General features: G+C 42.3%; 1 long non-coding RNA gene across 1 annotated transcript in view; it reads left to right on the top strand.

Moving 5' to 3' along the window:
• Positions 1–26760, top strand: part of LOC140598110 (uncharacterized) — a 106438-nt gene that overhangs the window by 59164 nt on the left and 20514 nt on the right. The window contains exon 3 of the long non-coding RNA XR_012000239.1: positions 22677–22861. This is a non-coding gene — a long non-coding RNA (uncharacterized lncRNA). The remainder of the gene's footprint in view (positions 1–22676; positions 22862–26760) is intronic.

The raw sequence follows: 26760 nt of genomic DNA, 5'->3' as shown, positions 1-26760 counted from the left end.
GCTCCCTGCGGGGAGCCTGCTCCTCCCTCTGCCTGTGTCTCTGCCTCTCTCTGTATCTCTCATGAATAAATAAATGAAATCTTAAAAAAAAATAGTTCATCCTCAAACATCTTAGTTCTTTCCCCAAATTCCTCTTCTTCCAGTAAATCTCCTGCCTCCATCCCTAGCTTTTCTGAATATTTCAAGACTTGTGTGGTGTGTGTGTAAATGCATTATGAAAGGTCTGAAAGGATACCTGCCAAATTTCACCTGTGAGAATGGGCTCTGGATAGAATTTGTAGAAAGGATTAAGGGAAAATTTCACTTTTTATTCTATATACTTCTGTATTGTTTTGAAAATTTTTATAAGTATTCATTTATTTTTAATTTAAAAAGAGTAAAATCGTGTGTGTGTGTGTGTGTGTGTGTGTGTGTATACATTTTTTTTTTAAAAACCTTGCAGGGTTGTAAGATATAATGGAGGTAGGGTTTAATGAAATTGCTTTCTAAAATTTTAAAGCTCAGGGCAAAAGCTAATGTGGTTCCATCAATGGCTTTGTTCTGATCATCTAGAAAGCACTCTGCACTCATTTCAACTCCTACCCATCTTTAAAAGTCCAGTCAGTTTCTATAGCTCAGGAGAGCCTACCTTGGTTACAGAAACCCATAGTTGTTTGTGCTAATTTAATGTCATATGAAGTTGACTTACTTCATCTTCAGTTTGGGGGCATATGACGATGGTAAAGAAAGGTACGTTTAGCAGTAGTCTGAACCATGAAAAATGGTTCAGAATCACTCTCTATTCATGTTACTCTCTTCTACTATTTGTGTGTGTGTGTGTGTTCATATATAAAGGTTATTTATTTTTGCTTTTGGTGTTTAGTAAGGGGAATGATTGCAGGTACACTGCTTTCTATATGATAGTGTAAATGTCACAATCCTTTTGGGATTTCTTCATTCGGAATATGAAGGGATTGAAGATTAGGGATCTTCTAATGTATCTCTGGCTTAAAAAGTTTATGATTCTGTTAGATGATATGATTTTACCTGATAACTGGCTTAATTTGAAAATGGTTACTTTCTCTTAAAAAAGTCACTTCAAATCTTTTTATCTAAAGAGATTAAATAGGACAATTCAATGTAAGTAACCTATTTGATATAGTGGAAAGAACATTGACTTTGAAATCCAGAGCACCTGGATTTGAATCCTACCTCTACCATTATTAAATTCTATTGTTTTAGACAAGTTACTTGACCTCTTTCATCTCAGTTTCTTTATCTATCAAAGTGAGGATAATAATCTTTGTCTCCCTGGACTAGCCATGTAGATGCATCCACAATTCCTGATATATAGGTGCTCTCAGTAAATGTTAGTTTCCTTTTTTTCTTCCCTAATAACTTTGATTTGTGAAAGGTGCACTTTTAAGCAGCAGATGCTATTTTATATATTTATATATCTACAGAGAGAATTCAGAGAGAATAAAATATGTGCTTTAAAACTGAGATGTGTAGGGACACCTGGGTGGCCCAGTGGTTGAGCCTCTGTCTGCCTTTGGCTCGGGGCGTGATCCCGGGGTCCTGGGATCGAATCCCGCATCGGGCTCCCTGCATGGAGCCTGCTTCTCCCTCTGCCTGTGTCTCGTCTCTGCCTCTCTGTGTCTCTCATGAATAAATAAATAAAATATTAAAGAAAATAAAACTGAGATGTGGAGGCTGGTCAGAGAAGAGCATGCAACTCTTGCTTTCAGGGTTGTGAGTTTAAAGCCCCGTGTTGGGTGTAGAGATTACTAAGAGAGAGAGAGAGAGAGAGAGAGAGAGAGAGAGAGAACCAACTTAAGAAAAACTCCTTGGATGTGGTAGGAATATATGCAGAGTTTGTGTAATCCTTTCTCTGTGTGCTGGAATACAGAGTCACAATAGGTTTGTATATAATTTTCTTTCTTATAGGACTTTAGTAACAGGAAGGTTATAAAAGTCAAAGGCATTTTTGATGCGATAAAGTGAGTCAGTTAGGTAGTCAGCAGTTAGGAACCTTGCATCAAATACTTAGATGCTTTCAGGACTGACATTTGCTAGGCGTGGTAGGCACAGTGCTTAGGACTCACAATAGTTCTGGGGTCCCATGATGTTCTTTTAATTTCTTTTAAAATCAGAAGAATACAATGAGTTTCTAGATCAAAGAAAATATTTTTTTTTCAAAGAAAATATTTTAATATATAACATTAATATATATAGCTTTATGCCAATCAGTTGGAAAGTATAGTATGTATGTAAGTCTATCTATCTTTCTGTCTGTCTGTCTGTCTGTCTATAATGAAGGAAGAAGACCACAGAAGTCATAATGCAGTCTTGGATGCTCTAATGAAGTTTTAGACTTCCTCCCAGGAAGCACATCTTCTGAACATGTCAGATTAAGTCGTGTTTGTCTGTACCACTGTACCATTGTCACCCTTTCCCAAGCTGCACCAAGAGAGGAGGCTCATTGGGGTGCTCTGAGACCCACACCAATGCCCAGGTCTTTCTACTTTATTCCTGGTTCCATAAGAAGGCAGAAGATAAATCAAACATGAAAACAAAACAATAAAAACAGGTGTTTTTAACAAGTCTCAGATTCTCCCAACATAAGGTTAGAATCTTGAGAGCCAGGACGTCCCTCTTATCCCAGACTTTTATAAATTGAATAGATAAACTCCATGAATATTAATAAATTTGTAAGGTTTGGGGAAAAAATTCAACAACAACCACACACATATATACAATGGCTGGTAATCTAATTACCATATGAACTGCTTAAAAATAAGATATATAGAGGTATGCCTGGGTGGCTCAGTTGGTGAAGTATCTGACTCTTGATTTTGGCTCAGGTCACGATCTCAGTATTGTGAGACTGAGTCCCTCATTGGGCTCCACTCTGTGTGGAGCCTGCTCAAGATTCTCTCTCTCCCTCTCCCTCTGCCTCCGCCCTAGAAAAAAAAAAAAAGAATATGTAGAGTAGGACTGACTTTCTGAGATACAGAAAAGCAGACACTGTGAGAAAGAAGTATCTCCTGCAGAGGACTCAGGTAAAGTAGGACATTTGGTCAGTAAATGAGTTGACCTCAACTCTGACTCTTACAAAAAAAAAAATCTTGTGTGTGTGTGTGTGTGTGTGTGTGTGTGTGTCTTGAGAAATCTTGTGGCAATAGTCAATGGTGTTGTGTGGTGTCAAATAGTGGCAGTTACACTTGTGAGCATAGTATAACATGTACTGTGGTTGAATCTCTAAATTGTACAACTGAAACTAATGTAACATTGAGTGTTATGTCATGAAAGGGCGGGACAAGGTGGAGACCAGTCACTATAATTCTGAACCAAGTGTTCCTGATAGTGTGGCTCTGGGAGTCTGTCTTAATTTGAAAGGGAGCCTAATGTAAAGGGAACTATAAATTGTTTAGAGAGGAAAAGTAGAAACTATTTGCTCTGCCATTGGTTTTATGAGCTTCACTTTTCAGTTTAGAGTGATCATTTTAGATTAATAATAATTCATGCTAATAATAACTAATGTATCAGGAGAACTGACTACGTGCCAGACATTGGGCTAAGCACTGCACATGAATTGACTGTTTAATCCTCACAGTAATCTTTTTTTCAATTTTTTATTGATTTATGATAGTCACACAGAGAGAGAGAGAGAGAGAGGCAGAGACATAGGCAGAGGGAGAAGCAGGCTCCATGCACCGGGAGCCCGACGTGGGATTCGATCCCGGGTCTCCAGGATCGCGCCCTGGGCCAAAGGCAGGCGCCAAACCACTGCGCCACCCAGGGATCCCTCCTCACAGTAATCTGATGGGGGAGGAACTCTTACCATTCCCATTTTATACATGAAGAAAAGGAGCTAAAGGAGGTTGAGTGACTTATTTGAGGTCTCACATCCAGCTAAGGGCTCTGACAGGACACTGGAGACTGCATTCTAACCTTTGCCATTACCGCCATGGAACCCATCTTTGCAGACCGTATAATCAAGATGCAAGAGTGTTAGTTAGTGTTATAGGTGAAATAATGTTTCTTTCCCAGTTCACCTGTTGAAGTGTTATGGCTAGTTCCTCAGAATGTGACTTTACTCGGAAATAGTCTTTTAGATGTAATCAGGTTACAGTGAAATCATTGAGTGGACCTTAATCCAGCATGACTGTTGCCCCTATCAAAAGAGGAAATTTGGGCAGCCCGGGTGGCTCAGTGGTTTAACACCGTCTTCAGCCTGGGGCATGATCCTGGAGACCCGGGATGGAGTCCCACGACGGGCTCCCTGCATGGAGCCTGCTTCTCCCTCTGCCTGTATCTCTGCCTCTCTCTGTCTCCTCTTTGTGTTTCTCATGAAGAAATAAATAAAATCTTAAAAAAAATCATCTCTATAAAAAAAAAGAGGAAATTTGGATACAAAGACGTGCATAGATGCAAGATGATGTGAAGAGACACAGGGGAGAAAACAGCCATCTGCCCCACAAGGAAGAGATGCCCAGAACAGATCTTCCCATATAGCCCTTAGAAGGAAACAGCCCTGCGAACATCTTGACTTTGGATTTCTGGTCTCCAGAAGATGATGAAACAAATTTCTCCTTAAGCCACTCAGACTTTGTGATGCTTTATTATGGCAACCCTAGTAAACTGGTATAGAGTTTGTGTGGACGAGTCCTATAATAAGACAAGGTCCCCAATACTATTTTGGAGGGACTAAGAAGACCCCTTATTTTCCTTGTAGGTAGAGAATAATCAAATGTAAGTAACAAAAATTTTTTTCGAGAATTTTAGGCAAACTGAAAATAAAGGTACTCCAAGGATTTGGGGTTAATGGCGTTAGCACCTTGAACTGATAATTTGTATCAAGTACAAATACAAGTACAACTTGGTACCTAGAAGAATTCAGTTGTCTTCTGTGCCTTTCAGATAAACGACTTCTTTAATGTAAGACATTATTATCCAAAATGAATTTCCAACTCAATCCAAATACTTAATGATGGTGGGGAACGATGGTAGAGTCATTTGTTCTTAAGGACAGTTGGACACCCTTGGGGCAGAAAGAAATTAGATGGAGCTGAAGTGTTTTAATCACAATTAAAGATGTATCCAGTGATATTTGGTTCAGATTGCATTAGATGCAGAGTTATTTTGGCCTAAATAAGTTAGTGGAAAATTTGCTAGGATAATAAAAAAAAAAAAGCTTTTTAAAATTTTTTCCATGCAGATGAATTAAAAAAAATCTTTTGTAATATAGACTTTTTACATTATAACTCATTTGCTCATGTTATTTGTGTATAAATAATTTATTTGCATACTAACAAAGGGAATAATTTATTCTTCCTAAATTTCTGCCTCCTTCTCCTGCAGCAACTAGATATTATGCTCACACTGCTGTGTTGAGAAAGTCAGAGTCATCTGTGTAACCACCTTCCTGACAAGGTGGCTCACTACAGAGCTCTCATGATCTCTTAGCATTTCCTTATAAGCCTTTATGTGATATTTATTTATTTATTCATTCATTTATATTTATTTTTTATTTGATATTTATTTGATTCTGCAGATCTAGAGGGGCTTCAGCAAGCAAAAGTTATCCAGATCAACTGTTTTTTTTTTCCTTTGATGAATGCTTCTTGTTTGGAAATACTATAAATGAAATTCACAGGTGAAAACAATTCCTGAAAAAAATGATACACAATAATCACAGATGTCTTCCTTGAGGGAAACCAGTGATTGGGAGGTATTTTTTCCTTGGTTGTGACTTGAGAAACTCAGGTAGGATAGATTTGATTGTATTTTTGATGGTTATATTTGACCAGGAAATAGTATACACATTTCGTTGCATATGGTAAGTGTATCAGACATCTCTTGGTGTGACATCTTGGATCCTCTGGCCTTCACCTGTCTTGCTAGAGCTCTGGATGTCTTCCACTGCATTTGGTGGCTGGTGACTGATTTGGTATGGCTCCAGGATCTGATAGACTCGAGGGGGTGGATGATAATCTATTTCTCTTTCCACCCCTTGATGGACTGTTCCGAGAGGCAGCTTTCTGTATAGGTTATCCCAGGAGACTTCTCTTTATGAAGGGATTAATTTTGTCACACAGTATCTTGCATGAGCTCCCTGAGCTTACCTGCTTCACTTCTCTTCTCCACCATCACACTGGCCTCAGATTACATCCCCTAATGAAGCTTAGAATTTCAGCCTCAACCCAGGGTTGATTTTCAAGGGAATTTTTTCCAGGACTATAAAAGTTCTATAAATGTTTAGTAAGTTGAAATGGATAAAAAACAGAGTCTGGGCTAAATGGAGGCTTCTGTTCAATCACTTTTATCTTTCTGTGCTTCAGAAGAACTTGACCTGCATCTCCTACCCCAGTCATGTTGTGGCTGCCTTTGGATTGGCAGGGGAAAAAAAACAACCAACAAATTGGACTCTCCTTTCTTTCGTTCTTTCTTTCTTTCTTTCTTTCTTTGAGAGAGAGTGAGAGAGAGAAAGCAGGAGCAGAGGTAGAGGGAGAGGGAGAAGCAGGGAGCCCCATGTAGGACTCGATCCCAGGACCCCAGGATCATGAACTGAGCTGAAGGCAGATGCTTAACTGACTGAGCCACCCAGGTGTCCCTCACTGATACTAAGGGGTTTACCAGATGAATCGAAGAGAAGATACATTCCCAAAAGGCTGATTCAATGAGAGAAGAGGAAGGGCAAATGATTCAGGATGAGAAGAGAGTAGTCCAGACTGGAGGCCTGAAGCCCGTCCTTCCTCAGAGACACAGTGTACTTCTTGATACGTCATGGCCATCTTCTCTAGGCGCCTTCCCTGTTAGGTAAATCTGTATGTCAATTCTCGCCTTCATTCTTCCTTGAGAAGAAAACAGAAGTGTTTCTCTAATGTCTGTTCAATTTCAATGAATTTGTGATGTGTATATGAAACTTCAAAGCCTGAAAATGTGAGGCTGCTCTGTTAAAAGGACAAAAGGAAAGAAGGAAATTTAGTTAATTATTATTATTATTTTTTGGCCACTCTCTTGCCTTTAGTCACTGGGCATTGTTAGAAATTTTATAGTAACTAAAGGAAAATTGTTTAAGACATTCAAGATGTTAAAAAAAAAGATACACAGCATCTGTTGTATATTTTAGTGCATGTTAGTACTCAGGGCCAAGACCTTGTGCTCTTGGGAAGAAATGTAGACATTATTATTACTTTTATTGCCATAACTGTTATTAATAATAAAGAAGATTGGTACAGAAATGAAAGTAAGGAGGCACCAGCTATGCTGACCTGTATGAAACCTTTTGCAATTTAATGGGGGGGGGGGGAAGGCAAAAAGAGACACTCTGTGTGAATATGAAATTGGGGTGAAGTAACTATATTTGCCTGTAACTTTTTTTAAGGACTATGTAATCAATCAAATCCATAGTAAACAAGGAAAATTATAATGTTGTATAATCTGGCAACTGAAAAGTAGGGAAAGGAAAGCTATAGTAGGGAACTTAAAAAAAAATCTTGAAAGGTCTGCTTTTATCAAGATACATGTGGGGAAGGTTTATTATAAATCAACTGATCAGACTATGACTCATCTTCAGGGATGTTACTGGAAGTGGCTATTGGGATCTTACCATCACTGGAGGTAATGCTTGATCTTTTCACTGACCATAAAGATGTTTCAAAAACAATGACCTAAGCTGCACTCAGTAGAGTCCAACAAGGCCACTGCAGCAGCAATGTATTTAAGTGTTTAGTTCAGCGAAGACATGATATTCATCTTGCCTTTACTTCTGCCGTAAGGGCAGACATGAAGAAACATTCATTTTGGCTAATATAAAGTCATTACATGTGAGGCAAGAGAACGGTGGAGTGTAAAGTAAGTCATCAGCCCCTATCAGTGGGAATTTTTTTTTTTAGAATCAGTGGGAAAATTAAGAGAAGTTGTAGATGCTTCATGTTGGTGGATGTGGAAAGAACAGGGTTCGCACGTGCATCCATTGCTGCCATTTAAAAAAAATTATACAAATATATATTTGTATTTTATTTATTTTTACATTTAAAAAAATTTAAATTCAATGTGCCAACATATAGTATGACACCTAGTGTTCATCCCATCAAGTGCCCTCCTCGGTGCCCATCACCCAGTTACCCAACCCCTTGCCCGCCTCCCCTTCCACAACCTTTTGTTTGGTTCCCAGAGTTAGGAATCTCTCTTCCACTCTAATTTTCCCCATTCAGTTTCCCTCTTTTCCTTTATAATTCCTTTCACTATTTCTTATATTCCATGTATGAGTGAAACCATATGATGATTGTCCTTCTCCGACTGACTTATTTCACTCAGCATAATACCCTTCAGTTCCATCCACGTCAACATTGCTGCCATTCTTAGACTGGCAGGAGTCCTGGACTGACACAGCTGATCTGGGACGTGGGTGAGGATTGTGCCCCAAGTTGCATCGTTGTGTGGAGCTCTAGAAGCCATATGTGAGGTAGAGAAGGAGTGTAAACAATAGATTATACTAACAGGTTTCAGGTTCAGGTAGAAGAGAAAAAAAGAAGAAGAAATAAAATACATAAAGGCTGATCATCCAACCTAGACTCCTCTTCAGTGAAGAAATACCTCTTGTTGTGTCTGGAAAAATAATAGTCAATAGTGTAGCTCAGTGGGACCCTAATGTCAGTCTATGGGTTGGCTGCATCAGAGTCTCCTGGAGAGCTTTAGAAATACACCTTCCAGAAATTCTGATTCACTGGGACTTGGGATTCTGTATTTCAAAAAAAAAACCTCCAAGGGTTCCTTCTAGCCAGCAATGTATGGGAATTCCTGAACTCTACTTAGGCAGTAGCACTGAGCTCATTAGAATTTTGTTCCTGGGTAGCTGATGTGATTATAACTTGTTATGTCGGGGCGCCTGGGTGATTCAGTTGGTTAAGCGTCTGCCTTCAGCTCAGGTCATGATCCCAGGGTCCTGGGATCGAGCCCCACATCAGGCTTCCTTTTCTGGCAGCAAAGGACTAAGAGGTCACAGGGTGGGCTTGGCAGAGGGAGAAGATTCAGGATGGGCTGGCCAGCGGTTACCTAGTCTTCCACTGATTTCCCAGGTCTGGGTGCAGAGGCTCACAATAGGTGTTTTTCAACTGACAGACGATGGCAAAAGGCTGATTGAGTATGTAGGTGGGGATGGAAGCAGAAGGTGAGGAGATTGTGTCAGAAAATAAGAAGGGACTAGAAATCTTAGAGGTGAACCATTCTTAGTGGTGGGAAAACCCAAGCTGGGACTAAAGTGTGTTAGAGTTGAAAGTAAGAGCGGTTGAGAAATTTTGTGGTCATCATCATGGGTGATTCTGTTATTGAGAATTGTGGCCAAACACTGGGGAGAGTAACTGTGACTCAAGTATTTGAGAAAAGTGTTTGGAGGTGACATGGACATGAAATAGAAATGGAAAAGAGGATGTGGGAGCATGCGGTATGAGGTCCTGGCTTTGTCTTTGGGGGCAGTTTGGACGAGTCCCATGCCTATTCTGGACCTCTGTATTCTTTTGAGTTAACACCTTTTCCACCTCCCCTTCAGAGCTGTTGGAAGCTTATATGAGATACAGGGATATGTATGTAAAAGTCACTTTGAAAGGTTAGATAATCTCTAAGGACTGTCCTAGTGTTGAGATCATGCAACGCAACTATTCTTGTTATTACAAAATATCAGTGTTAAGAAACATCATAAAATATGTATGACTGATAAAGCTATAATTTCACCTGAAGGAAAAATATCTAAAACCAGTACTCTAACACAAAGAGCCAAACAGCCATTAAACTAAATGACTTCTGTCTCTGAAAGTAAGAGGTCGAATTTGGGAAAGATAATTCTAATATTTCTTTTTCTCTCATCAAGCACATGTTGGCACCTTTTGAAAGATCCAGAAATCTACGTGTTAGGCATGAATTTGGGCTGCCATTGCTAGAAATGCACCTTCCACAACTTGATTTTCTGTAATACCCATTACTCAGGTAAAAATATGTTGCAACTAAATGCTCCTTTGATGCTGATGTTTCATTTTTAAATTTGTTACAATTAGTTGTAGTTCTAGAATTCTAATTTATAAGCTCTGGTCTACAGGCAATTTTCTCTAATATTTCTTTACATCTCTCTCTTTTTTAAAAGTATAAGCTTGATGCCTAACATGGAGCTTGAATTCATGACCCTGAGATCCAGAGTCACATGCTCCACTGACTGAGTGAGCCAGGTTATCCCCACATATGTCTTGAACCATGACTGCCCTTTTGACTTTCAAAACTCAGCACCCAAACTAGGAGGAAGATGCAATTGCAAAAATGAGTGTACCCCTTTCTTATCTTGGCTTTAATTTTTACATTATTCTTTCTGCTGTGGAGTACAGCCTCAAAATCTCACATGGATCCAAAGTTGGATTCAGATATGATTTCTATTAATTCGTCTCTTGTCCTTCATTTCTAAGACAGTATTTGTATGTAACTAGTCCTTTAGGAGGTTCAAGGCTTAACATATGTTCTTTTGGTAAAGGCAGGAGATAGTCTCAGATTCATAGTGTTCTTCCTTGAAGTGTACTTGAGAGAAACTGAAAGTCCATTTCCAGGAGCCTGGTCTTTGGCAGAGGCATTATTTATGGCCTAAGAACATCATAAATACTGTAGGTTCTTTATTTAAACCTTTCCTGAATGTGTTGGTTCTAAGAAGCTGGAGGCCAGAGGTGGAGAGAGGAAAAACATTCTTCTGAGAAAGATGAGGTCAGTGTTCTAACATTTGAAAGGATTTTTGTCAATTTATAACGAATGCAGGTCTATTGATAATTGTATCACTCTTAGCAAAATAAGATACAAAGCAGTTGGCTACAGGTTATTCCAAACTCTCTTGTTAAGGAAATAACAAATACAGAAAACTCAGGGGAATCTTGTACTTACAAGATGAAACTATTTGGGAGCTTGATTTCCCAGAATAGATCTGGGGGGAAAGTTGTTCTCTTTGCTTTATTTTTTTTTTAAATTTTTATTTATTTATGATAGTCACACACAGAGAGAGAGAGAGAGGCAGAGACACAGGCAGAGGGAGAAGCAGGCTCCATGCACCGGGAGCCCGACGTGGGATTCGATCCCGGGTCTCCAGGATCGCGCCCTGGGCCAAAGGCAGGCGCCAAACCGCTGCGCCACCCAGGGATCCCTTCTCTTTGCTTTAAATTGCAGAAATGAAAAATGGAACGATGTGAATGGTGGGTTGCAGAAAACGGAACTAAACAATGGAGAGGTGGTTTTAGAACTCTAGAGTGGGAATCTTTTGTATTACTTTGGTGTTTTTCCTGAGCCCACATTGCTGTAATGTGACTGCTCCATTTCCTTGCTCTGTTTTTGCTTAAAGTTTTGCCTACTGTATATTATGGGTTACAAAGTGTATCCCAAAAAAGATCTGTTGAAGTCCTAGCCCTCAGTACCTCAGAATAAGACTTTATTTGGAAATAGGGTCTTTAAAGAGGTGATAGAGTTAAAACAAGATCATTAAAATGGGCCCTAATCCAATATGACAAATGTCCCCATGTAAAAGAAGTTTGGACGAGGTAGATATGCATGGAGGGAAGATGATGTCAACTCACACTGGGAGAAAATGGCCATGTGGAGATAGAGGCAGAAATTGGAGTTGTGACACCATAAGCCAAGGGATACCCAGAGCCACCAGACACTAGGAGAGCCATTGAACAGATTCTTCTTTATAGCTCTTAGAGGGAACCAATCCTGCTGACACTTTGATTTTGGACTTCTAGGCTCCAGCACTATGAGATGATAAGCCACCCAGTTTATGGGACCTCATGATGGCAGTCCTTAGGTAATTAAGACACTACTTACATCGAACCTAGGAACTTTCGATGTTTCCTCCAATCCTTTGCTGCCTGTTGAGAAGTAGAATTTCAGACCCTCTAAAAAGTCCTCAACTCTATCATCCACCCAGTTTCCTCTGCACAACTGTAGATGAATGGCCGGTAAATAGAGTCCTTGTTGGGAGGATTCTCACTTCCTCAGAAAGGTTGAACTGTGTGAGTGACATGAATTGTGATGCAGATTACTTCATGTCAGGACCAGTAAAACCTAGGGCCTTCAGCATCTCCCAGATAAAGGAATATTGACAGATTTTAACTATGGAGAGGGTGTTGTGATAATAACCAATTCAAAGTAGAATATTGCTTTTTTCCAAGGAAGCTTCAAGCAGGGAGTCAATAACATGAACCTTCACATCAGCTAGTCCAAGATGAAATACTAGCATGGCCATCGACTAATCAAGATTGTCTTGTCCCTTGTGTTCTTGTGTTGGGAAATAACTTTGTTCAGTATCTTTAAGATTTATTCACCTTATATTTGCACTGATCACATTCATTGAACTGCAGACTGGAGCCAAGAACTATATTTTGAAGCTGAGCTGGTGATAGGCAGACTGTCTCAGTCCTTGGAGTAAATCCAGCCATCTTAAATATTGAAGTGTTACTTTATGATGCTCTGGAGACATTTTCATCATGTCATAGTCTTTGTGATCCGCTGAGCCCAACCACTGCATTTGAATGCTTTTCTACGACAGAGAGAAAAGCATGTTCTCTTAGTGAAAATTACTTAAAACACTGGTGCGAATGACAGAAAAATATTCACGTGGACATTTAAGCAATATAAATAAAACACACCTGGTGAGAAGAAAAAAGATTTTGACTTAATCTTTGCGTACATATGTCCATATTCATATTTTGTACACAGATATTCTTTGAGTCCAGTTTATGTACCTATTGGGAAAGGATTGGAGCTTTAATTTTCATTTGCATGTTCATGAGTACTTTATATAATCATGGTCCTTCACCAGTTAGGTATTGTTAACCACTACTGCTGCAACTAGTAGTACCGCTACTACTACTCTCATTAGCATTTAGTGGGTATTTGTTGAGTCCCAGGCAATGTGTTAACTGCTCTGTCTACATAGTCTCTTTTCATCCTTTTGACAGCCCTATGAAGCATATCTTTTTGTCTCCATTTTATAGACTAGGTAGCTAAAGCTTAGCAATATTAAGTAGCTTGGATAAGATCACATAGTAAGTGATGGAGCAAGGGTTATAGATCTGGATCTCTCTGACCGCAAAGCTTGTGTTCTTATCAACTTTGCACTTCAGTCTCAAGTGTACTGTTGAAAGCACAAAATATCCTATTAGGACAGGTCAAGGCCTGACTCTGTGAGTTCACTTTCAATTGGCAGAGATCAGCACCTAGCTGACAGACGTTCAAGGAAGCAGCAGGATGCCTCAGGGACTGAGTAATGCAAAAGCAGTGCCAAGGTGAAAGAAGCCATTCTTGGCACTAAACAGCCAGCAACAGCACCTTTAAATAAAAGTGATGAAGACTCAGTCCCTTGTGTATACATCATGTAGCCATAGACAGTGACTGGGAACCATGCATATTGAGAGCCCTGATTCAGGAGGTGACCATCCAGTGCAACACTGCAGGGGACAGGGACATGCAACATGTGCAGAACGGATAGAAGAGGGCTAGCAAACTTGGTTAACTTGAGAGAGGAAACAGGTGAGATGGGAACAGAACCAACTCTTGGTCAAGAAAAGGAATGATAGGAAAGCCATATGTAACTTGTATTTTTATTTTATTTATTTATTTATTTATTTATTTATTTATTTATTTATTTAATTTTATTTGTTAGATTTTATTTATTTATTCATGATAGACATAGAAAGAGAGAGAGAAGCAGAGACACAGGCAGAGGGAGAAGCAGGCTCCACGCAGGGAGCCCAATGTGGGACTCGATCCCAGGACTCCAGGATAGTGCCCTGGGCCAAAGGCAGGCACCAAACCACTGAGCCACCCAGGGATCTCGTAACTTGTATTTTTAAAATATTTGTTTGTTTGCTTTTTTATTCATGAGAGACCCACAGAGAGAGGCAGAGACAGAGGCAGAGGGAGAAGCAGGCTCCCTGTGGGGAGCCTGATGGGGGATTCAGTCCCAGGACTCCGGGATCATGCCCTGAGCCACCCAGGTGCCCTTATATGTAACTGTTTTAAAACACACTCATGAATCCACTGATGCTCTTCTGATGGAGATGTAGGGGTCTATGTCTCCTCTGTTGAATCTGGGCAAGCTTGTGACTGCTTTGGCCAAAAGAATATTATGGAAGTGATGCTACTTCCATAATACTTCAGTCACTTCTGAGACTGAGTCACAAAAGATGTGCAGCCTCCACCTCATCACTCTTGGACGCTGAGACTCCAGGTAAGAAGTCCGGTTACCCTGAGGCTACCACACTGGAAGGGTCATGTTCAGGTGTGCTGGTGGACAGTTCCAATTTGGTTTCTCCTCTAAGGTGTCCAACATGAGATTGAGGCCATGAACAAGCTGAATAGAGCAGAGAGCAGAGTGATCACCATTAGCATCATGTAGAATAGATGAATCACCTAACTGAGCCCAGCCCAAATTCCTGATAGACCAAAATCATGAAATATAATGAAATAGTTGTTGTTTTATTTTTTCTTTTCTTTAAAAAGGATTTTGTTTATTCATGAGCAACACAGAGAGAGAGGCATAGACACAGGCAGAGGGAGAAGCAGACTCCTCGCAAGGAGCCCAACGCAGAACTCGATCCCAGGACCCGGGATCACGCCCTGAGTTGAAGGCAGACGCTCAACCACTGAGCCACCCAGGCATCCCGAAATCGTGGTTGTTTTAAACCACTGGGTTTCAGAATCATTTGTTATGTAACAATAGATAAGTGGAATCCCCAAGTACGGAATTCATAGTTTCTTAACCATTTTTCTCCCTGACCTGGTAAAATCATTGCATGTAGAACTTTGGGATGAGATTTGGAATGACAGGGGTCTCCATTGTGAGTGGGGTTCTGAGATCCAGACACATGCACAGTTATATTGAATGACGGTGGTGACACGGGAAAGCAGTCTGCCTAGAAAAAGAGTGGATCATGAAAGTGGTGTCTCACCTACTGGGCTAGATCTTTGTGGTTTCGATTCTAGCTTTAGTTCTCCTACTGATACACTGTCAGAACTTGGGCAAGTCCTGCAACCTTCTTAATACTTGGTAATAATACCTGCTCTAGGGTTCCCTGGGTGGCGCAGCGGTTTGGCACCTGCCTTTGGCCTAGGGCACGATCCTGGAGATCCGGGATCGAATCCCACATCGGGCTCCCGGTGCATGGAGCCTGCTTCTGCCTATGTCTCTGCCTCTCTCTCTTTCTCTCTATGTGACTATCATAAATAAATAAAAAAAAAATAAAAATAAAATAATACCTGCTCTACCCGCCACCTAGGGAAGGAAATGTGGCCTTGAGAAAAACATGAGCTAGTATGTGTGAAACTAATTTAAAAACTAGGAAGCACTACAAAAATGTATCACATTCTTCGTTCATTCATAGATCTTCTTTGATACTGCTGCTTAGCACTAATCACACTGTGTTCCCTACTCCTTGCACCCAGAATAGTACCAAGCTCAGAATAAGTGTTTAATGAATATCTGTTGAAAAGCTTCTTAGAGTTAATACTGGATAAGGAAGACTGGAGAAAATTTAGTTAGACACTAGTGCAGATGTATTTGTAGTATAAAAGACACTAGAGATAAGCCATTCCCATCCATCTTAATTTTCTAATGCACCCACTAGAACACCACATATTTGAGCTTGACAAATATTAGTAAAAAGCCAGATGAGATCTGTCATCCAGAGGTTGCAGTAGGCATAATATCAGTTGTGTCTTCAAGTAGAAAGAAGCACGGTCGGAGAGAAGGATAAAAGGAAGACACAAAGGTGTGCATCATTTCAATGATTAATAAAGATAGCATTATCTAGATGTTTATGGCTCAAAAAGCAGCCTGCTGGAAACACCGAGTGTCCTCCACTGATGGAGAAAGGCCAGGAGGCCCTCAGGTGTTACAGAGGAAGTTCCCAGGCCAGTGCTGCCTTAGCTCAGTTAAAAAAATCACCGTGAGCCTCTTCTGTGCCAGACTCTGCTCTTGTTGCTCGAGGGTGTAGATATGCCAAAGACACGATCCTTTCCCTTTGCGGGGGTGGTGGTGGTGGTGGTGGTTTACAATCTGATGGGAGGACACTGCCTTCAAGTTGTTTGCAAAATTAGTCTGTGAAACCGATGCTCCCCTTCCTCTGCCCAACACTTTCTCCCTTTTGGGATCTTGGGAAATCTACTTAGAACAACAGAAAGCCATTGTGAAGCTGCGCGGATGCGGAGAAACCTCCGTGTCATTTTCTTCATCATTTTTGGCACTCAGCAGTTCCTCTACCAAGTGGGGTCATAGATTTTTACTGTGTTTGGAGTAATGAAAAAAAGGAAAAGCAAACCCCAAACACCCAGAATGCAGCTAGGACACTACTTGCAATGGCAGCCAGGTTAAAAATATCCTTCTTATAGTCTCTCTTTTTTCTTTCAAAAATATTGGAGGGTTCTGTCTGCCTACATGTTCTGGAACTTGCACGTTGCTCACAGGGATTAGGGATAGATTCCTGAGATTTGACTCAGTTCCTTATCTCTCTGTAGAAGTGGAGCAGTGAGTGAGAATAGTCACTGGTATCGCTAGATTTAGAGAGCAACTGAAGACTCCTCTCTCAAAGTAGCTGTTCCTCTGGTTATATCTGAAATTCCATTAGAAATCTATTTCTTGGAGGTATTTGGATTTTAGACTCTCTATTAAGATGCAAAATTTCTTTATGCTGATAGAAGGCGGTATAACACAGTGGAAATAGGAACAAGGTTTAAGCCATACAGATATTTATTTATTTATTTAAAAAGATTTTTATTTATTTATTCATGAGAGACACAGAGAGAGGCAGAGACACAGGCAGAAGGAGAAGCAGGCTCCTTGCAGGGAGCCCGACTTGAGACTCAATCCTGGGTCTCCAGGATCAGGCCCTGGGCGGAAGGTGGCGCTAAACCCCTGAGCCACCTGGCTGCCCCAGACCTCAATTTAAATACCGATCTTCCACTTTGTTGCCTTCTTCATATTGTGTAACCTTTCTCAGCTTCAGATGTTTCATTCATAAAAGGCCTTAGACAGTTGTTATATTTATTTGTAAATAAATGTATGCAGAATAGTAGACAATCCATGCATGGTGGTTGTTATTCATGAGCCATTATATCAGCTAATTGAAACTAGCATAGGTTAGGTGCTTGGGGAAGGAAGAGTCAACCAGAATAGTAAGGAGGGAGCCAAAGGGAAGATAAGCAGACCTTCAAAATATCACCTGAGTCACAGTTTGTTTAGAGCAGGGTATCCATGAGTTTGGATGGGAAAAAAGGGAAGTGTGTACTTTCACTAAGCTCTAACAGAAGTGTAACATTTCCTTTTATTATGTCTGTAACCAACAGACCTCAGTAATATTGGCAGTACCAGTGAATTTGTCACCAAATTAAAGATATTTTTATAACATGCTACAGTGGTTGCAGATATTTCAAAATATCCTGTACACTAATGACTATTTCAAAATTATGATAGATATTATTCTTGAATAGCATGCTGGCCTTGCTGTTCATGGTGTTAATAAAAAACACATATACTACTCTGCCACAAGATTGCTCTTAAAGATATTTGATAACAGTATTTTAAGATAATCGTCTTCTTTTGCAATCTTACTCATTGGTTTTGTGTATTCTGAGAAAGGGTCCATACAATTCCACTTCCCAAAGCATTGAAGCTGGAATCTTAAAGAGACATTTGTACTCCCATGTTCATTACAGCACTATTCACAGTAGCCAAGATAATGGAAATAACCAAAATGTCTATTGATAGATGAATGGATAAAGAAAATATAGTATATAGACATGATGGAATATTATTCAGCCTTAAAAAAGATGGAAATCCTGCCATTTGGATTGAATGGATGGATGGATTGGGAGGGCATTATGCTAAATGAAATAAGCCAGACACAGAAAGACAAGCACTGTATGATCTCACTTACATGAGGAATCTGAAATAGTCAAGCTCCCAGAAGCAGAGGGCAGAATGTTGGTTAACAGGGGTTGATGGTGGAGAAGATGGAAATGGGGAAGTTGGTGGTCAAAGGGTACAAAGGTTTGGTTGTGTAAGATGAAAAAATCCTTGAGATCTACAGTACAGCACTGTGCCTATGGTTACATATAGCACATGTCTAAGTTCACTAAGAGGGTAGACCTGATGTTACATGTTCTTTTTAAAGTGTACAATACAGCACACACGTTCAAGTGTATTGTACATTTAAAAACTTGTTAAAAGGGTACATCTCATTTTTTTTAAGATTTTATTTATTTGGGCAGTCCGGGTGGCACAGTGGTTTAGCGCCGCCTTCAGCCCAGGGCATGATCCTGGAGATCTGGGATCAAGTCCCACCTCAGGCTCCCTGCATGGAGCCTGCTTCTCCCTCTGCCTGTGTCTCTGCCTCTCTCTCTCTCTCTCTCCTCTCTCTGTATTCTCATGAATAAATAAATAAAATAATAAAAAAAAAGATTTTATTTATTTGACAGAGAAAGAGAACAGAGTGAGAGAGAGAGCACAAGCAGGGGTGGAACGGCAGAGGGAAAAGGAGAAGCAGGCTCCCTGCTGAGCAGGGAACCCAACGTGGGGCTTGATCTCAGGACTCCAGGATCATGACCTGAGCAGAAGGCAGATGCTTAACAGACTGAGCCACCCAGGCATCCAGGATCCATCTCATGTTAAGTGTTACCACAACAAACAAAAAGGTGTGCAGCCACTCTGGAAAAAGAAAAAGAAAGAAAAAGAAGGATCCTATAGGCTTTACTAGATGACGAAAGGGGGGCAAGGCACAAAAAATTTAATGAATTTTGTCTAGAGCAAGAACCAGCTGGCTAGTTTGGTTAATCGGAGTCGTCAAGAAGTTTTTCTCCTTTTCTGAGGTTTGCTGGTAACGACAGAGATTCTCACCACTCCGGCCTTCTATCACCCAAGCAAAGGGAATAGGGGGATGTCTCTACTTCTACCCTTATATTTATCTCTGTCTGTATCTACATCTAAGTATTTTTTTCTAATACTTAGAAAAATCTAATACTTACATCTAAGTATTTTTTTTCTCCTTACTTTCACATCCAGAAGTGGCCATTGTGGACAAAAGAGAATTGTGTCAATAAGATACATTACAAGGAGAAAGTTAAAATTTCCATTCTGGAAAATAGTGTAGAGCTTCCTCAAAAGACTAAAAATAGAATCACCATATGATCCAGTAATTCCACTTCTGGGTCTTTCCTCAAAGAAACTGAAAACACCAATTTGAAAAGATACATGCATGCCTGTGTTTATTGCAGCATTATTCATGATAGCTAAGATACGAAAGCAACCTAAGTGTCCGCCGATGGATGGAAAGACAAAGAAGATATGATATATTTCCAGGGTGAAATATTACTCAGCGATAAAAAAGAATGAAATCGTGCCATTTAGGACAGCATGGATGCACCCAGAGGGTACTATGCTATGTGAAATAAGTCAGACAAGGACAAACACGGCATCCTTTCACTTACACGTAGAATCTAAAAAACATAAGAAATGAATAAATAACAACAGACAAAAACTCATAAATACAGAGAACAAACTGGTGGTTGCCAGAGGGGAAGGGGGTAGGGAATGAGCAAAATAGGTGAAGGGGATTAAGAGGTACAAACTTCCAGTTATAAATAGGTCATGAGGATGACAAGTACAGAATAGGGAATATTGTCAGTAATACTGTAAGAACTTTGCATGGCCACAAATGGTGGCTAGACTTATGGTGATCACTTTGTAATGTTTATAAATGTTGAACCACTATGTTGTATAGGTAAAATCCATGGTAAATGTCAACTGTGCTAAAGTAAAAACAAAACAAAACAACAAACAAACAAAAACCTAAAAAGAAAAGTTGCTACTTTATTTGACCTTGAAATCATATCTATTTTTTACGAGTGGGAGGGAAATGTTAAATTAGCCCTGTGAGGGAACTGGGAGCAGAATGAGCTTATTACTTTTTCTGAAAAAGTTGAGATTTACATGCAGTCTGTCCATCCTGGGCCTTTCATCTGTGAGACAGTCAAAATATTTGGGAAGTGTTTTGGGGACTTTTATGCCCAGCTTCTACAACTTCTCCCTTTACTTTTCTGGGTTTTTGAGGTGTGTTTTAATTTATGGGAGCTGGAAGGGATACTGAATACTGGTAACCAAGCCTCTCAAATGTGGTGACTGAGAAGGCAGTGGGGCAAGGGCGGGAGAGGGATTAGAACCGGGTGCAGAGAGAGGGAGAAAGAGAAGAAACCAAGAAATCTAATGAGCACAGTCACCTGGAAAGAATCAGCTCGACTAGTGGCTTCAGTCTTTTTTTTGCTCATGTACTCCATGAAAGAATTTTGAAAGATTCTTTTTGAGTTTGACATCTAGAATTTTTTTTATCATAAATTTAAGTAGTTGCAAAGTATGTATTAGATGAGGTACTGAATATCACATACGTGATTAAAATATATTTTCATCAAAACTTTGGAGCTGCAGATTTAGCTCATTAAATTTATGGAGAGTGTCCATCATATAAATTAATTGGCAAAGCTAGTCCTTATTGTCAAACCATTCTGCCAAATTGGACTTGCTTCTTGTCAGAAAAAAAAAAAAATCTCACTTCATTTTTTAATTCAAAGAAGTGTGTTAGCATGCAACCTTTTGAAATCTTTTGGCTCCTGAATTCTGACTCTTACGAAGTAAAGGAAGAGAGTCTCACATTCCTTACATGCTAAATAAACTATGCAGCATATAAAGTTAAAAAAAGAAAGTGAAGGAAGGAAAGAAGGGAGTATGAGGAAGAAAGAAGGGAAAAAAAGAGGCTCACCATGAGTTTTTCACCTGCCTTCACTATTCTTTTCTGAAGCTCACTTGCTCTTCTCTCAAAGAACTGTCCCTCAGGAGGAAATCATGGACATTTTGACACCCCAGGGCAATGCACCCTAGTAGGACAGTGTGGGTGACGGGTGTGCTTTTCTTGAAAAGTCAGAAAAGGATTACTGGAGATAAAAAGAGTCCTTGGGAATGATCTTAGACAAATGAACTTTAGGAAAGAGGATGTGTAGAAGCTGAGGATTGAGCAGTTGATTCCCCAAAGCTATCCCTTCCCCTGGAAAGTCCTTGCAAAGTACTCATGCACCAGGCCAACCGTAGCTGTATCCCAACCTAAAGATCCCTGAGCTAGTTCAGCAACATCACATCTATTGTAGTTTGCCCCAGTTCATCTTGGTGTTACTGGTGGAGACCAGAACAATCTACAGATCCTGAACTCTTTCCACCACGACATCTGCCACTGCCCCGGCGTGGCTATCAGAATCTCCGTGGGTGGCTTGCAGCACTGTCATCCCCTGGAATGAACCAAGCTTAGTGGATTATGACTATTATTTTTCTTTGTCAACTCCACATGGTTAACCAGCCTTTTTGGTTTCATAAAACGTGTGAATGTCCTGACTTTCTCTTTCTTTCTCTTTCTTCTATTTTTCTGAAAAACAAAAAACCCCCGAAACACTGCCTTTGTTCTGGCAGGCCTGCTGAGAAGGAGGGGAGCATGACTTCTCATTTCCATGCAGTCCCTGTCATTGAGCAGCAGCGTGGAGCAGACACCCCTCCTGGAACACGGGAGTCATTTATGTTTGGCGTGCTCAGAGGGAGAAGAGCTGAACAGATAGATCTCTCCCTTCAAGCCGCGCCTCCACACCCCACTGGAGTGGGAAGGGGGTGTCCCATCAGTGCCATTGTTGGGCCAATTGCATTTTTCCCCACAGGCACGAATTTGCATGGAAATTGCTGCTTTGTGTTGGCAGGACTCTTCTAAACATTTCACCCAGAGAATTATGCCCAACATGGGAGTTTGCCCTCTGGGCTGTATCTCTGTTGGACCAGGAAAAGTGAAATTCCTCTATGAGGAAGGGCCTGCCTCAATCTTCAGCGTCAGGAGTGAGCAGCATAACACTCCAGCGGATTTCATCTGTCGCCTGTGTCGTCTGTGTCAAGGGCCTGCATGCAGGGGGTGGTGTGGGCGTTCTGGGGGCGGAGGGTGGGTCAGGGCTCTGATCTTGCCTTCACCAAGGGAGGAAGTATTAAAGTAGTCCCCCAAGGTCTCCCCTGTGGACGGGCTGAGGTCCAGGCTGTGCTCCAGGGTGGGTGGAGGAGCACAGAGGGAGCGAGGTGGGGGGCAACGCGGGCCTCTCATCTCAGGTCCCCCGGCCTCCTGGTGGGGCCTCCCCCGGCTTCAAGCCCCCACGTCTGCCTTGCTCTCCCCTTGCTTTTCCAGGAAAGGGCCTGACACTTAGTGGCTACCCCTCGGGATGGGCTGAGGTTTGCTGAAGCTTTTCCCCAGACGCAGTCTCTCCCATGTCTGTGGTAGAATGAAGACCTCCTGAGGGGCGCCTGGGTGGCTCGGCTAGCCGTGTGCCATGACCTTGGGGTCCTGGGATCGAGCCCCATGTCAGGCTCCCTGCTCAGTGGGGAACCTGCTTCTCCCTCTGCCTGCCAATCCCCTTGCTTGTTCTCTCTCTCTCTCTCTCTGTCAAATAAATAAATAAGTATAATCTTAAAAAAAAAAAACAAAAACCCAAACAACAAAACAGCCTAGGTTTCAGTCATTGTGAACAGGTGGGGAAATTTTCAGTTTTTATTGCATTTATGACTGAATCTCAGGGTACAGGTCACTGCCTCTTCTTTTTAGGTGCAAGGTTGGCCCTGTTTGTGACATCTTGGTTCTGTGAAATGACCAGAAGTTGGGCTGAATCCTGGAAATGTGGGATGAAAATGCCTCAGTGTTGGCAGAGAGTCTGGTTGCTGAGCTGCTGGATAAGCATCGGCCGGGTTCCCCCAGAGAGCCACCGGTCGCGGCCATGGTTCCTCCAACAGGTCAGAACCCCCAGGTGTTCCAAGGGGGCTTGGGGCACCACTGTCAAGCTAACTCCAAAGGCAGAGGTCTGAACCCTTAGCGTGTTTACATTTGTGGAGAGGAGCTGGGGGCCTGCGGGAAGTGGTCGGACAGGAGAAGCTGGCTGGCTCTTGACTTCAAGAAGGAAAGAGAAGGGGCGCCTGGGTGGCTCAGTGGTTGAGTGTCTGCCTTTGGCCCAGGGCGTAATCCTGGGGTCCTGGGATCAGTCCCACATGGGGCTCCCTGCATAGAGCCTGCTTCTCCTTCTGCCTGTGTCTCTGATTCTCTGTGTCTCTTATGAATAAATAAATCTTTAAAAAATATGTAATTGCCAATAATTTTTTTAAAAAATTAATTTATTTAAGAGAGAAAGAGAGCATGAGGGGTGGAGAGGGGCAGAGGGAGAAGGAGAGAGAGGATTCCATGCAGACTCCCTGCTGAGAGCGGAGCCTGACTCATGTGGCCCATCCCAGGACCCTGAGATTGTGACCTGAGCCAAAATCAAGAGTCGAAGGCATAACCAACTCAGTCACCAAGATGCCCCTGCCAATAACGTTTAAAAACTGGGAGACTTCACATAAAAATCTGGGCTTCTGAGTTCTCTGGGAAGATCAGAGGGGCTGGCACCATTGACCACAATCCTACGTGGTGATAAGTGGGGTAAACTGAGAAGCGGCTGGCTCCTTCTATTAGGGCAAGAACTCTACCGTTTGCATGTACCCTCCCGAATGTCGCAGTCTGGGTCACCTCACTCATTTATATCACTTGCTCTGCCAGGGTGGCACTTGTTTGTGAGCCCTGGCCTCAGCTTGTCTTGGCCTGGCGAAGGGAGGCTGCCCACTGCCGGGCTTCCCGAGGGAATTGCTGGTCTCTGCTGATGTTCCTGGAGACTCCTCTGGTCAAAGTCATGAGTGTAGAGGATAATTGGCCCCTGGCTGCCCCTTGCTCTCATCACTACCTGCCCAGCCAAGCATAGCTCTGTAATAGAGAATGTTGGGCTGGTGTCTCTGGAAGGCTGAGCCTTAAATGAGGCGTGGGCAGGGGTTGTGTTGCGGGACAACATAGAAACCAAGTTCAGAGTCAGCCTCTAGGGCCCCAGGCTGCCTGGGTCAACAGGTCTTCTTTGAACTCCTCGAGTACCTTCCTCGACACCGCTTGCCACCTTCTTTACATGCTCTGCATGCTCCTGTAGTGTTGACTGCCTTTCCATGTTCAGCCGATTAAACCATTATACCTGGAGCAAAGCTAAGAAAAGGTTAATGGGTACGAAGGTATGTAGCATCGGAGTAAGCAGTGAGTAGTAATGGGCTATAATGTCAGGTGTGCCCTCTGGATTGGCTGGAGAGGAAAGGTGGGAAAGGTGTCGGAGTGAGCATTAAGGGATGGAGTTGTAGACATTGAGAAAAAGGCTTCAGAAGAGGGGTCCTCCTACAACTGAGTTGGTCAAGGGGTTGCTGATGTCGGCTGCTCTCGGATGGCGAAGGGGACACATCCCAGTGCGTCAGGGAGGGAAGAAAACGTGCCAGGACATGGGGGGGGGGGCATACGGACAGCAGTCGTGAGCTCCACTGGACCCACTTAAGATCAGAAACTGGAAATGGTCCTTTAGGGAAAGGGGTCTGCCAACTTAATTAAACGCAGATACCAAATTAATCATTCTTATAATAATTAATGTGTTAATGAAGCTGTGTGAAGAATAGTTTTTCTGAACTTTAGATAGTTCCAGAGGTGCCCTGAAAAGCAAGTATATAAATTATGTAGTATTCCGAGAACATAATGCATCTAAGAAGTGGGTCAAAGTGTACACAGATATGAGTGAGGGGAAAGCTTACACCCACATGCCCTGTTTACTGAGACGTTTTATTCTCACACTCATGATGCTATGAATTCCATGCTTTGGAGTTGTTACCTGTTTATTGAGGTATAGTTGACACAGATGGTATATAAGTTTCAGGACATTGTTATTGTTTTACATGAACATATTCCTGTTTCTCTGCATAATAGGCTGCGTGGGCGCTCCCTGACAGCGGAGGCTCATCGTGGGTCAGGAGGCCTCGCAGACTAAGATGATTAGCCTGTCCGGGGACACCTGAATTCAAATCCTGTCTTTGCAATTTACCGACTATACATCTTGGGGGATATTACCTTCTTCTTCCTCTTCTTTTTTTTGGGGGGGGGGATATTATCTTCTAAGCTACTTTCTAAAACTAAGATAATCATCTCTAATTCATTGGGCTGCTCTGGAGATTAAAGATAAATATATAAACCACACAGTTTAATGTATGGGGCCTACTTAGTCTCAATGCTGGCTTTCATTTTCTTTTTTAAGATTTTATTTATTTATTTGTTTGTTTGTTTATTTATTTATTTATGAGAGACCCACAGAGAGAGGCAGAGACACAGGCAGAGGGAGAAGCAGGCTCCCTGTGGGGAGCCCAATGTGGGAATCAATCCCAGGACCCGGGGATCACGACCTGAGCCAAAGGGGTGGCCCCTCAATGTTGGCTTTCATTATAATGGTGCCAATTCGTACTGCTATTCTAGAAACTGTTTCTGGAAGGTCCCAGAGTCTCTGAGTCCAACTTAATTATGAGCCTTTTAAGCTGTGTAGCATCATATGAAGTTGAGACTATGGGCAACATACAGACATGTGTGATTGCTGTCACCATTTTATTTTTCTTTCAACATCACGCCACCTTTGCAAAGGAAGCATTTGTAAAATTTATGTTTATTGAAGAACCCTAGTGGGTAAAAGTAGGGAAGGGAAAGGCGGAAATGGATAGTTAGCACCAGGTCTGAGATATCAAACAAGAGAGAGAAGAGAGGCTCTTTGCAGCTCCCAGAGCATGCCTGGTGGAGAAGGAAGGCAGGGGAGGGCCGGGGTGCTGAGCCTCCTGCTGGGCCCTGGCTGGTGGTGCTAGGGGAGCAGCTGGCTTGAACGCCTTACTGTGGTCTGACCTGCTACAGTCTAGAAGCTAAATGAGCCTCATTATACAAGCAAGCAAACACTGCAACTGGGGCAGCTGTAAGGGGCCCAGCTGGCTGAGGAGCTTTAAGAGAAAGGGACCAGGGAAGTAACAGTGGCCTTGGCCTTGGCCAGCACTGGCTGTGGCTGTCCACCTCGTGTTCTCTTCTCCAGCATGGGCAGTGACTGGGGAAAGGCAGCCAGAGGACACGGTCCAAGTCAGGGGCACCCCCACCCATCCTCCCCAAACGCCCTCTGTGAGAGCAGCTCCCACACAGGAGGTGCCGTCTGTGCTGGCCAGGGAGCCTTCCCTGGGCTCCTTCCAACAGAAATTTCTTCTAATCATAGTGGATTTTCTTCTGATCAAACTTCTTTGTGATTCATGTGGCCAATATGCTTGCGGCTGGGGGGGCCAGTGCAGCTTACTGTCCTGTCTCAATTTCCTCTGGTTTCTGAATGGTGCTTAGAACATGCTGGCCTGACCCACTAAAAGGTGCCTTGGGAATCAGGCACAAGTGTGAGAGTGGGCATGCTTTCTAGACTTGGGGGGTACAAGGAGCCATAGCAGCGAGTCCTCCCCATCTTACTTTCCCCGCCTCTGTCTCCACTGTGAGTGCGGAGATGACTCCCCGCTGGGAGCTCAGACTAGCCCTGGGACCTGGTACTGGGTCACACTGGGGATGGGTGGTGGGGGTGGAGGTGGGTCTGAGAGTGGGGCTGAGGATGGGGGTAAGGATGGGGGTGGGGGTGGCTGTGAGGGTGGGGGTGGGGAAGAGGATAGGGTGAGAGGGGTGGGGGTGATGATGGAGGTGAGGATGGGGGTGGGGGTGAGGGTGGGAGTGAGGATGGGGTGGGAGTGGGGATGGAGGTGAGGATGGGGGTGCAGGTGAGGGTGGGGATGGGGGTGGGATGGGG

Source organism: Vulpes vulpes, chromosome 3 (genome assembly GCF_048418805.1).
Source record: "Vulpes vulpes isolate BD-2025 chromosome 3, VulVul3, whole genome shotgun sequence".
Classification (NCBI taxonomy): domain Eukaryota; kingdom Metazoa; phylum Chordata; class Mammalia; order Carnivora; family Canidae; genus Vulpes; species Vulpes vulpes.
Note: the sequence above shows the minus strand (reverse complement) of the source record. Positions and strands in the feature narration are given on the sequence as shown.